The sequence below is a fragment of the Hemitrygon akajei genome, chromosome 6 (genome assembly GCF_048418815.1).
Source record: "Hemitrygon akajei chromosome 6, sHemAka1.3, whole genome shotgun sequence".
Lineage (NCBI taxonomy): Eukaryota > Metazoa > Chordata > Chondrichthyes > Myliobatiformes > Dasyatidae > Hemitrygon > Hemitrygon akajei.
Genome location: NC_133129.1, coordinates 88,415,927 through 88,429,191, shown reverse-complemented (window position 1 = coordinate 88,429,191; position 13,265 = coordinate 88,415,927). Strand labels below are relative to the sequence as shown.

The following is a 13,265-nucleotide window of genomic DNA, read 5'->3' as shown; positions in this document are numbered from 1 at the left end:
GATCATCCTGGGGTGGGGTGTGTAAGAAAGGGATAAAATTGGTAGGACTGGAGGAGGATACAAGGGGAAGCGGGGGAGAAAGGAGTTCCCAAAAACTAAAAACCATGGTAAACCCACTGTTGGGTTGTAGACTGCTCAGGTGGAATATAAAAGGTTCCTCCATTTTGTGTTGAATGTAATAGAAAGTAGGGGTGCTGCCATGCTTATTTTTAATGACTCTTAAAATGCTGCGCCGGAACCAATCTGCTGAAATGATCACACCAAGGAATTTAAGGTTACTGAGCCTCATCCGACCCCTCGATGAGGACTGGCTCATGAACCAGCTCCTGAAGACAATAATCAGCTCTTTGGTTTTGCTGACGTTGAGTGAGAAGGTTGTTATTCTGGCACCATTGAATATCTAGTTGAATCTCCTTCCTATATGCTGATCTGTCACTACCTTTGATTCGGCCATCACATCAAACTTAAGTACGGCATTGGAGCTGTGCTTAGCCAATAGTGTAAAGCCGATAGAGCAGGGGGGCTTAGCACACAGCCTTGTGGTGCATCTGTGCTGGTGAAGGTATTGCCAATCTGAACTGACTGGGGTCTGCAAGTTAGGAAATCAAGGATCAAATTGCACAAGGAGGTATTGAGGCCTAGGCCTTGGAACTTATTGATTAGTTTTGAGGGGGATGATATCATCGAATGCAGAGCTGTAGTCAATGAAGAGCATTCTGACACTGTCCAGATGTTCCAGGGTTGAGTGAAGAGCCACTGAAATGGCATCTGCTGTCAACATGTGATGGTACATAAACTTGGGCTGGTCCGAGTCTCTTCTCAGGCAGGAGTTGATATATTTCGTCATCAACCTTGAACCACTTCAGCGTTGTGGATGTAAGAGCTGCTGGACGATGGTTATCAAAGCAGGTTACCACATCCTTCTTGGGCACGGGTATAATAGAAACCGCTTGAAGCAGGTAGCTATCTCAGGCTGCCGAAGTGAGAGGTTAACGATGCTAATTGGTCTGCACAGGGTTGGATGGGGGGGGTGGGGGTTTGAGCTGGGATTGGGGGTAATGGCAGGGAATTGGAGTTTGACAGGGGGTTCAAGTTTGGGGTCAAGGGAATGGTAAGGGTTGTGTTTGGGGGAGCAGGGGTTTCAGGAGTCAGGAATGAAGGGTTGACGAAGGGCAGGGGAAGACGTGAGCCACCTTGGGCTAGTTGTAGTGGTAGCGAAGGACCCCGCGCCGGCGTTGGAAGATCGCGAGAAGTCGGATCCAATGGAGTGGGTGTGAGCGGTCTCAGTTCGGAGGTGGACGGGACGCTCTTCGGAAAGTCGGCAATTTCCGGAAGCTCCCGAGCGCCCTTCGTGTGGAGACTCGGCTATTTCCGGAAGCGAGCCGACCAGTCGTCGGAAATTACCGTACTCTCTTTCGGCTCAACTTCCGCTTCCTCTGTCTTTCTCTCTGCGGTGCAGTAATGGTGTGTTACCGGGCGGCAAGCTCCCGTTCGAAATCTACCGCCATCCGCCGTCCTAAAGCTCTCTATCGGACTGCGTGCAGCAGAGCAGGACACCTACAACACCCCTCGGTAAGCCAGCACCTACATTTAGCGAGAACATGTGAAAGGGCGCTTTGCATTTAAAGAAGAATTTCTCACTGCAGTGTGTGGAGTCCACTCACTGGGCAGAGTGCAGAGAACATTGCCTGTATCGGAGGGTTTAGTTATGCGGACAGACTGACAGGAGTTGGTGTTAATATCACGCGTACTGAGCTATAGTGGGAAGACTTCTGCATGCTATTAGGGCTTGGAACATTTTAATTCCCGTTCCCATTCCGACATGGCGGGCCACGGCCACCTTCAAGGTGGAGGAGAAACACTTTGTATTCCGTCTGGGTCTCCAACCTGATGGCGTTAATACCGGTTTCTCATTCCAGTTAAAAAAAATCCCTCCCCTCTTCTATTCCCCACTCGGCCCCTTCTCACCTGCCCCGGGTCCCCTCCTCTTTCTCCTATGGTCTGCTCTCCTCTCCAAATCACATTCCTTCCTCTCCAGCCCTTTACCTCCCCCACCCACCTCGCTTCACCGATCAACTTCCAGCCATCCTTCTTCCTCTCCTCCCCCCACCTTTTTACTCTGGCATCTTCACCCCGCCCTTTCTAATCCTGAAGAAGGGGCACGGCCTGAAATGGTGTCTACTTATTCATGCTAGACCTGCTGTTCCCCCAGCATTGATCCTGTTACAGTTACTATTCTATAGATTTACTGAGTATGTCCACAGGAAAATGAATCTCAGATTGTATATGCTGACATATATGTACTTTGATAATAATATTTACTTTGAAATTTAGAAGTATACAGGGTTATGAAATGCATTGATCGGGTTACTAGAATCTCTTTTCCCCTGTATTGTAGAAACAAAGAGGGCAGAACTCTTAAAGATGCCAGGAAGAAGTTTAAAAAGGATTCAAGAACAAAAGTCCTCATGAAGTTCTTTCATCTGAGGGGTAAGTTTTGTTTTAATGAGGTGAATAGTTGAATCTGGAATGTGCTGCCAGAGGAGGTGCTGGGGTAGGCAGGTTAAATGGTTCAGCACTGACCAGATGGGCCGAATGGCCCCCTTCGGTCCTCTACTTTTCACTGACTACAGTTTCATGGGTACGAATGCCTGACTGCATGCCATAAACTGTCCATCCACACCATTCTGTAGTTCCCTGCAGTCTTCAGTCAGGGCTGGTTTTTTTAAAACCCATTCTGCTTGTTAACCTTTCTAATCAAGAACCTATCGATCTCTGCCTTGACTCGGCCTCCGCTGCAAATTTGTCACTGGCTCGTCCCAGTTCTAAAGGGGCGTCCCTGTAATCTGAGGTTGTGCCCTCAGATCTTCGGCTCTCCATTCTATCCTGGCCTTTCAGTATCCAGTAGGTTTCACTGAGATCCCCCCTGCATCCTTCTGAATTCTGAGAAAATGACTATTACAGGGGGTGTAATTTTTAGGTGATTGAGGAGAGGTGGGATGTCAGAGTGATGGGAGGCTCGGCTGGGGGTGCTGGTTGAAATTAGGGGCATTTAAGAGAGAGCCACGTGGATGATAGAAAATGGAGGGCTATGTTGAAAAGAAGGGTTAGGTTGATCTTAGAGTAGGTTAAAGGGTTGGCACAACTTTGTGGGCTGAAGGGCCTGTACTGTCATGTTTCATGTAACATGTTCAAGATGTTACAGCAACTCAGATGGACTCAGCATCTGGAAGGGAATGGACAGTTGCTATTTCAGGCCTGACAAACGCAGGGTCTCAGATGCTGCCTGACCTGCTGAGTTTCTCCCACGCTTAGTGTGTGTGCTATGGTGCGCTGTGAGGTGAACACAGAAGAGTACAGCACAGGAACAGGCCATTCAACCCACAATGTTGTGCCAAACCACCTAAAAAGCAAATCAAAAACACCCAAACACTAATCCCTCCATCTTCCTCACATCCATGAGCCTTTCCAAACGTTTCTTAAAAGCCTCTAATATATTTCTCTCTACCACCGTACCAGGTAGCACATTCCAGGCATCCACCACTCTCTGAGTAAGAATCTTGTCCCTCGAATCCCCTTTGAACCTACCCCCTCTCACCCTCAATGCATCCCCTCTGGTATTAGACATTTCTACCCCGGGAAACAGTTTCTCTCTGTCCACTCTATCGGTGCCTCTTGTAAACCTCTGTCAGATCTCCCCTCAGCCTCCGGCACTCCAGAGAAAACAGCCTCTCGTAATAGTACTTGCGTTCTAAACCAGGCAGCATCCCAGTGAAATGTTGGGGTTAATTAAATGTTGTACCAGTTACTGGCAGAGATGTGTGTAGCCCTTTCTGTGGTCTGTAATACAAGGGGCATGAACTGTGGATTCCCATCGACCAGGAGCTTTCTCTCGATCTTTCTGAAGTAACCGGTTAACACACAGGCCCTCTTTATCTTTAGTTGTGTTTTGGGGGGGTCCTGAGCAGAAGGGAATTGTCTGCTGCCTCGGTGAAATGAAGGAGTTGTACATGACTGAACCGGCTACAGGCCTTGCAAACTTGGAACCACGTTGCTTAGTTCAAGGTACCTTTATTACCAAAGTGCGTATGCAGTATACAACCCTGAGACTCTTCTTCAGATAGCCACAAAACAAAGGAAACCGCAGAAACCATCCCAAGAAACGTTAAGTCTCACCCACACACACAACGCATCATGCAGACAGTAACGAGAACGTCTAACCCCTTCCCCCACGTGCTGTTCTTGGTCGGAAAGGTCTGCTATACGCTGCAACTGTGTGTCTGAAGTTTTCCGAGTGCCGATTTGTGTGACTTGACCTTTGCAGGATCGCTGCTTCTGAGGTCCCCGACTGGGAATGTTTGAAGTACCCGAGCACCTTCTCGCTGCATCTGCAGGTATGTAATGCCGCATTCCGCCCGGCTGCAGCCACTGACACGACACTTGCCCCTCTCCGTGGCAAGGTGTTTGCCAGTTGTGGCTTAGAGCAACACACAAGCCCGGACAAGGAAGCAGTGGTGGTCTGACCTGTGACCCCTCTGTGCCACAAATTCCTGGGACAAGTGCTGAGTGGGCACTGTTGTCGTTGGAGCTGATTAGGAGTGTGTGATTGATGATCAGTGTAGACATCGTCTGGGGCGTTTCCATGTAATATCTCTGCCTCCGAGAACTGGGAAAGTTTGATGTGTTCTTTTTGCTGCATCGCAAGGTGACAAAAAGTGGTGAACGCATTACAGGAAAAGTGCCAGGTGTTCACTGTGATAACGTATGCTGATCTAATCCCGTCTCCCCTGGGGTGGGGGTGAGTGCTTCGCTCTACCTGAGGGGCTGAATTGTGTGACTTTCCTCTGCAGGGTGTCCGTGAAGGTGGAGGCTGAGATGGGGAAGTGTCTGACTGATGTCAGCGGCGTTGCTCCAGGTATGGTTGCATGTATCGTCACATTTCATCGGGCTGCAGCCACTGACACGACACTTGCCCCTCTCCATGGCAGGGTGTTCGCCAGTTGTGGCTTAGAGAAACACACAAGCCCGGACAAGGAAGCAGTGGTGGTCTGACCTGTGACCCCTCTGTGCCACAAATTCCTGGGACAAGTGCTGAGTGGGCGCTGTTGTCGTTGGAGCTGATTAGGAGTGGCAGGAATCGGTTTTGCTGTCCCATCTGCTCTGGTTATTGATCATGCTGGGGTGCAGCAAAGAAGCAAGCCCTTCAGGCCATCGAGTATGTGCTAACTACCAGCCAGCCATTTATACCAACCCTTCAGCAAACATCTCTTTTTATTCTCTTATGGTCCCACTGGAGGAACTGGAGCACCCGGGGCATGTGGTCACAGGCAGTGAGTACAATCTCCGTACAGGGGTGTGCTAAAGGACTGATTGGAACCTGTGTTGCAAGGTGAAATGTCAGGGCTGTTCAACGGAATGTTTTACCCGGAGTCGACAGATGTGTAGACCTTTCTGTGATACGGGGAGAGCCGAGTGTAGGCTCACATTCGGAGTTTATTCCTGATCTAGCTGTAGCGCAGGTTATAGCCTTAATTTGTTGAACATCTTTTATCTCTAAATATGTTCTGGAATCCCTTTCTGTCCTGAGAAGGTGGTGAGAATCATCTGTGGGACATGAAGGGTGGGGTGGGGTGGTTGGCACATAATGAACCTGCTACAGAGCTTGGAGGCTTGCAACCAGCTCCTTGGAGCGGGTGTTCTTTGTCAGAGTGGTCTCGTGTACGCTGAGACTGTATTAGAAGAGTGTTTCCCCTGTGTCCTATCTGCTGAATGTGGGTCAGTTCCCTGATGGGTCCGGTTCTGCACAGTGCCTCAAGTTCTGGAAGACCCATGTTCAATCCTGAGCCGAGTCTTCCATGTGCGTGGAGTTTCCATAAGGTATGGGAGCAGAATTTTGCCATTTGGCACATCGAGTCTTCTCCACCATTTCATCATGGCTGATCCATTTTCCCTCTTGGCCCCAATTTCCTGCCTTGTCCCCATATCCCTTTGTGCCCTGTCTAATGAGGAGCCTATCAACCTCTTCTTAAATATACCCAAAGGCTTGGCCTTCATAGCTGCATGTGGCAACAAATTCCACAGGTGAACCACTTACTGGCTAAAGAAATTCCTCCCCATCTCCATTCTAAAAGGACGTCCCTCTATTATGAACCTGTACCCTTTGTTCCTATACACACCCATCATAGGAAACATCCCCTGAACGTTCACTCTATCGAGGCCTTTTAACATTCCTCTGAATTCCAGTGAGTACAGGCCCAGGGCCATCAACCGTTGCCCAAATAGTAATGCTTTTCATTCCTGGAATCATTCTTGTGAACTTCTGAACCCTCTCCCATGACAGTGCATCGTTTTTAGATAAGGGGCCCAAAATTGCTCACAGCACTCCCAAGTGAGGCCTCACCAGTACCTTAAAGCCTCAAAGTTTGCACTTTCTCCCTGTGGCAGTGTGGGTTTCCCTCGGGTGCTCTGCTTTCCTCCAACGTCCCAGCAATGTGTCCGTGTAGAGGGTTCCCCATGTGTGTGACTGAGGTGTAGGATGTGATGAGAATGGAGGGGAGAGGTGTAAGTGGGTCAGTGAGGACTTTGAGACGTTTCTGTGCTGAATCTCTGCCTCTGAGAGCCTCATCTGCACCCGGAACGTTTGAAGTGTTTGGGCAGCTTTTCTGCTGCATCTTGCAGTGAAAGAGTTCACTGTACACAGACCTGATCGTGCCTGCCCAGGGGTGTGCTTCACTCCGTGTCTGAGGGCTGAATTGTGTGACTTTCCTCTGCAGGTTGTCTGTGCACTGAAGGTGGAGGCTGAGATGGGAATGTGACGGTGTCTGACGATAGCACTGCTACTCCAGGTACGGTCGTGTGTAAATACTGCGTTCCGTCTCGCTGCAGCCACTGACACGACACTTGCCCCTCTCCGTGACAAGGTGTTTGCCAGTTGTGGCTCAGAGCAACACACAAGCCCGGACAAGGAAGCAGTGGTGGTCTGACCTGTGACCCCTCTATGCCACAAATTCCTGGGACAAGTGCTGAGCAGGGCGAGGTGGTTACCGGGGGTGACGTCGGCGGAGAGGGGCTATTAACTCCAGGGCCAGAGGTCTCTGTTTGAAGTGGAGAGAAATGTCACTTGCACAGCTGTTCTCTGGTAGAACTGTGTGTGTGGGATGGGGGGAGTTTGCATGTTTTCACTGTGACCATTCGAGTTTCTATCAGATACTCCAGTATCCACCCCCATCCCAACTACGTGTAGGGTCAGAAGGTCAATTGGAGGCTGTAAATGTGTGGGTGAGGGCTTGGGCCTGCAGTGAGTTGGTGGGAATGTGACGAGAGTAAAATGTGATTGGAGGAAACGGGTGGTTAATGGTTAGCACAGATTCATTGGGCCAAAGGGTCTTCATAGAACAGCACAGGCCATTCGGCCCACAATGTTGTTCTGAATCAGCTAAAAAGCAACTCAAAAACAGCCAAACACTAATCCCTCCTACTACATAATGTCCATATCCCTCCATCTTCCTTCCATCCATGTGCCTATCCAAACGTATCTTCAAAGTCTCTAATGTGTTTGCCTGTACCATCATTATAGGCAGTGCATTCCAGACAACAACCACTCTGAGTAGACAAAAAAGATCTTGCATCCCCTCTCACCTTCAATGCCCTCTGGTGTTAGACATTTCTACCCTGGGAAACAGATACCCCTGGTCAAGTCAATCTATGCCTCTCATAATCTTGTAAACCTTTACCAGATCTCCCCTTAGACTCTGTCACTACAGAGAAGACAGTCCAAGTTGATCCAGCCTCTTGTGATAGCACATGCCCTCTAAACCGGGCAAACCTCTCCTGCACCTTTCTATTAAATGCCTTGTCGTGCCAGAGACCGGGGTCAAATTCTAACCTTGTGTAGAGTTTGCACATTCTCCACAGTAACAGCCTCCTTTGGCCCAAGGAGCCCGTGCTTCTTAGTAACACACGTCTGACCAATTAACCTACTACGCCCTGCGTCTTTGGAAAGTGGGGGGGGGGGAGGGAATGGGAGCTCCTGGAGGAGACTTCACTCGGTCACAGGGAGAACGTACAGAACTCCTTACAGACAGCAGTGGGAATTGAACCCGGATCACAGGTGCTCTGCTAACAGCTTTGGTTTCTTCCCTCATCCCAAAGGTGTATGGGTATTCCACTGAACTCCTCCTTTCTGTGTGTGTGGGGGGGGGGGGGGAGTTGTATGTTCTTCCTGTGACCATGTGTGGGAGTACATCGCTGTATCTGAGGGCTGAATTGTGTGACTTTCCTCTGCAGGTTGTCTGTGCACTGAAGGTGGAGGCTGAGATGGGAATGTGACGGTGTCTGACGATAGCACTGCTGCTCCAGGTACGGTCGTGTGTAAATACTGCGTTCCGTCTCGCTGCAGCCACTGACACGACACTTGCCCCTCTCCGTGACAAGGTGTTTGCCAGTTGTGGCTCAGAGCAACACACAAGCCCGGACAAGGAAGCAGTGGTGGTCTGACCTGTGACCCCTCTGTGCCACAAATTCCTGGGACAAGTGCTGAGCAGGGCGAGGTGGTTACCTGGGGTGACGTCGGCGGAGAGGGGCTATTAACTCCAGGGCCAGAGGTCTCTGTTTGAAGTGGAGAGAAATGTCACTTGCACAGCTGTTCTCTGGTAGAACTGTGTGTGTGGGATGGGGGGAGTTTGCATGTTTTCACTGTGACCATTCGAGTTTCTATCAGATACTCCAGTATCCACCCCCATCCCAACTACGTGTAGGGTCAGAAGGTCAATTGGAGGCTGTAAATGTGTGGGTGAGGGCTTGGGCCTGCAGTGAGTTGGTGGGAATGTGACGAGAGTAAAATGTGATTGGAGGAAACGGGTGGTTAATGGTTAGCACAGATTCATTGGGCCAAAGGGTCTTCATAGAACAGCACAGGCCATTCGGCCCACAATGTTGTTCTGAATCAGCTAAAAAGCAACTCAAAAACAGCCAAACACTAATCCCTCCTACTACATAATGTCCATATCCCTCCATCTTCCTTCCATCCATGTGCCTATCCAAACGTATCTTCAAAGTCTCTAATGTGTTTGCCTGTACCATCATTATAGGCAGTGCATTCCAGACAACAACCACTCTGAGTAGACAAAAAAGATCTTGCATCCCCTCTCACCTTCAATGCCCTCTGGTGTTAGACATTTCTACCCTGGGAAACAGATACCCCTGGTCAACTCTATGCCTCTCATAATCTTGTAAACCTTTACCAGATCTCCCCTTAGACTCTGCTGCTACAGAGAAGACAGTCCAAGTTGATCCAGCCTCTTGTGATAGCACATGCCCTCTAAACCGGGCAAACCTCTCATGCAGCTTTCTATTAAATGCCTTGTCGTGCCAGAGACCGGGGCCAAATTCTGACCTTGTGTGGAGTTTGCACATTCTCCACAGTAACAGTCTCCTTTGGCCCAAAGAGCCCATGCTTCTTAGTAACACACGTCTGACCAATTAACCTACTACGCCCTGCGTCTTTGGAAAGTGGGGGGGGGGAGGGAATGGGTGCTCCTGGAGGAGACTTCACTCGGTCACAGGGAGAACGTACAGAACTCCTTACAGACAGCAGTGGGAATTGAACCCGGATCACCGGTGCTCTGCTAACAGCTTTGGTTTCTTCCCTCATCCCAAAGGTGTATGGGTATTCCACTGAACTCCTCCTTTCTGTGTGTGTGGGGGTGGGGGGGAGTTGTATGTTCTTCCTGTGACCATGTGTGGGAGTACATCGCTGTATCTGAGGGCTGAATTGTGTGACTTTCCTCTGCAGGTTGTCTGTGCACTGAAGGTGGAGGCTGAGATGGGAATGTGACGGTGTCTGACGATAGCACTGCTGCTCCAGGTACGGTCGGGTGTAAATACTGCGTTCCGTCTCGCTGCAGCCACTGACACGACACTTGCCCCTCTCCGTGGCAAGGTGTTTGCCAGTTGTGGCTCAGAGCAACACACAAGCCCGGACAAGGAAGCAGTGGTGGTCTGACCTGTGACCCCTCTGTGCCACAAATTCCTGGGACAAGTGCTGAGCAGGGCGAGGTGGTTACCTGGGGTGACGTCGGCGGAGAGGGGCTATTAACTCCAGGGCCAGAGGTCTCTGTTTGAAGTGGAGAGAAATGTCACTTGCACAGCTGTTCTCTGGTAGAACTGTGTGTGTGGGATGGGGGGAGTTTGCATGTTTTCACTGTGACCATTCGAGTTTCTATCAGATACTCCAGTATCCACCCCCATCCCAACTACGTGTAGGGTCAGAAGGTCAATTGGAGGCTGTAAATGTGTGGGTGAGGGCTTGGGCCTGCAGTGAGTTGGTGGGAATGTGATGAGAGTAAAATGTGATTGGAGGAAACGGGTGGTTAATGGTTAGCACAGATTCATTGGGCCAAAGGGTCTTCATAGAACAGCACAGGCCATTCGGCCCACAATGTTGTTCTGAATCAGCTAAAAAGCAACTCAAAAACAGCCAAACACTAATCCCTCCTACTACATAATGTCCATATCCCTCCATCTTCCTTCCATCCATGTGCCTATCCAAACGTATCTTCAAAGTCTCTAATGTGTTTGCCTGTACCATCATTATAGGCAGTGCATTCCAGACAACAACCATTCTGAGTAGACTAAAAAGATCTTGCATCCCCTCTCACCTTCAATGCCCTCTGGTGTTAAGTCATTTCTACCCTGGGAAACAAATACCCCTGGTCAACTCTATCTATGCCTCTCATAATCTTGTAAACCTTTACCAGATCTCCCCTTAGACTCTGCTGCTACAGAGAAGACAGTCCAAGTTGATCCAGCCTCTTGTGATAGCACATGCCCTCTAAACCGGGCAAACCTCTCCTGCACCTTTCTATTAAATGCCTTGCCGCACCAGAGACCTGGGCCAAATTCTGACCTTGTGTGGAGTTTGCACATTCTCCACAGTAGCAATCTCCTTTGGCCCAAGGAGCCCGTGCTTCCTAGTAACACACGTTTGACCAATTAACCTACTACGCCCTGCGTCTTTGGAAAGTGGGAGGGAACAGGAGCTCCTGGAGGAGACTTCACGCGGTCACAGGGAGAACGTACAAACTCTGTACTTCAGACAGCAGTGGGAATTGAACCTGGATCACCGGTGCTGTAACAGCACTGTTACAGCTCTGCCTGTAGCAGAGCCTGTTCTGTTGTCCGTGCTGGGATGTCGAGTTTGCTGCCAAAGGATGTCCAGGATAGCGGTGCTCTCCTGTTCTTTAAGGTGTTCCATGTTGGCTACAGACATGGGTGCCATGATGGTGTAGCTGTTAGCGTGATGCTTTACAGCTTGGGACATTCTACACTTCAAATCCAGTGGCGTCTAAGGATCCCTGTGATGGTGTGGGTTTCCTTTGGGTGCTCTGGTTTCCTCCCACAGTTCAAAGGTCTGTCCTGTGATTACACCAGGGTTAAATCAGTGGTTTAATGGGCGTTAGGCCAGAAGTGCCTATTCCACGTTGTATCTCTAAATAAACATTAATCAGTAACCTGTTACCCTTGTGTTCACAGCACAGATTCTCAACTGTGGAGCAGATGAGAGGACTCGCGATTGGAATTGTCACAGCTTTGTACTGGAAAGACTGCTGGGGCCCAAATCCTGGAGTCTGTTGTTAATTTATGTTCATTAAAACAAATACACACTGCTTGCTCTGTCTGGATATTGCAGTCAATTCCAAATTCGCTCTAGGCTTCTGATTTATGAGAAATATCAGGATCTGCAGAGTTACAGGGAGGGTTTAGAAGGCAGGACTTTAGAGCAATGGGGGGAGACTTTATAGTTTATTTGCTGTGTCTTATGTATTATTCACAAATATTTCTACAGAAGTCATTTGCCATTAACATTGCTGCCCTTCCAGCAGGTGGCCTTACAAGGGTATGTAAAATCGTGAGGGGAATGATAGGGTGAATTCTTAGTCTATTCCTGGGGTCCGTTGCAATGTGAACAAAGTCACTCAACACTGAAGCTAGTGGATACAGAAGTGTTTTATTTAACAAAATGAGAGAGTCTGGAGGAAGAGACCTTTTGACCCAATATTACATGACATTTTATATGCTGAAGATCAAAGGACAATTCTATAATTACAGTGTATCTACAATGCTTCATTTGAATTACATATAACCTTCACAACCCCAATGAATGTTAATCAGCATCGTCTGCTTTTCATTTTAACTGCTGTCCACAGCTACAGGAAATTTGTCCAGGACTATATTTTAAATTTAATCTACAATCCACAGTTGCTAAAGTTAATATGTAACCTAACTCCAGAATGTACCTAAAAGGTCCATCGTTAAGGACCCCCACCACCCAGACATGCCCTCATTACTAATGTTAGCAAGGAGTTACAGGAGCCGCAACATTTTAGGAACAGTTTATTTTCCTCTGTCATCAGGCATCTGAACACTTCCTCACTATTTTTGCAATTATTGTAGTTTATGTACTGCTGCCTCAAAGTAACACATTTTATGGCATAGTTGTAATTAGTTTTTATTTATTGACGTACAGTGTGGAGTAGCACCTTCTAGCCCGGCAAGTCACGGCACACAGCACAGCAATCCCCTGATATGACCCTAGCCTCGTCACAGGAGGGAGTTGATCCCGGGTCACCTGTACTGTGCTGCCCCGTAGTAAGCATGATTCAGATTCTGGAACCAGAGGGCAAGGGTTGTTAACCTTTTTAGTGCACTGGACCACTCTGTCAGTTTGGTGAAGCCTATGGACCCCTTCACTGAATAATGGTATTTAAATATAAAACAAAATACACAGGATTGAAGTATTAACACAGATTTGTGAAAAAGTAATATATTTAATGCATTAAATAACAAGACTATACATCTAGCATATAGGCATTTTTCATTTGAACTGTCCAGATTTGCAAAACTTTTAACGATTCACCTTCCATGTGGATCAACAAGCAATTGTAACTGGGGAATAATGGATAGTGATGTAGGTGTTGGGTCACAAGTTTGAAGACGTGATTCCACCGTCTGCTGGTGTGGCTCAGAGGGCCTATTCCATGCTCCCTCTAGATAGAGCTGAGAACATGAGTTGTAACTGGGTCTTAATTGCCTCTTAAACACGCTGATTGCGGCACTTCTGCCAGTGTTCCAGATATACCCCCCCACCCCCGACTCCTTCCTCACTCTTAATGGGGAAGCTTCGTGAGTAAACTCAGAGCCAGAGTCCCTAAGGCAGTCCTAAACTGAGTTACAATGCTGCTGGTGCCAAACAGTACTGGTGGCTG

The 13,265-nt window shown here is 48.6% G+C and overlaps 1 long non-coding RNA gene across 3 annotated transcripts; it reads left to right on the top strand.

Annotated features, from left to right (window-relative positions):
* Positions 1-1,416: 1,416 nt before the first annotated feature.
* LOC140729231 (uncharacterized) lies at positions 1,417-11,666 on the top strand. Of its 3 annotated transcripts, XR_012099293.1 has the most exons (8): positions 1,417-1,572; positions 2,399-2,490; positions 4,325-4,394; positions 4,851-4,915; positions 6,774-6,845; positions 8,287-8,358; positions 9,794-9,865; positions 11,533-11,666. It is a non-coding gene; the product is annotated as an uncharacterized lncRNA (long non-coding RNA). The 3 variants fall into 3 exon arrangements; XR_012099295.1 differs by lacking the exon at positions 6,774-6,845; XR_012099294.1 differs by lacking the exon at positions 8,287-8,358.
* Positions 11,667-13,265: the final 1,599 nt, after the last annotated feature.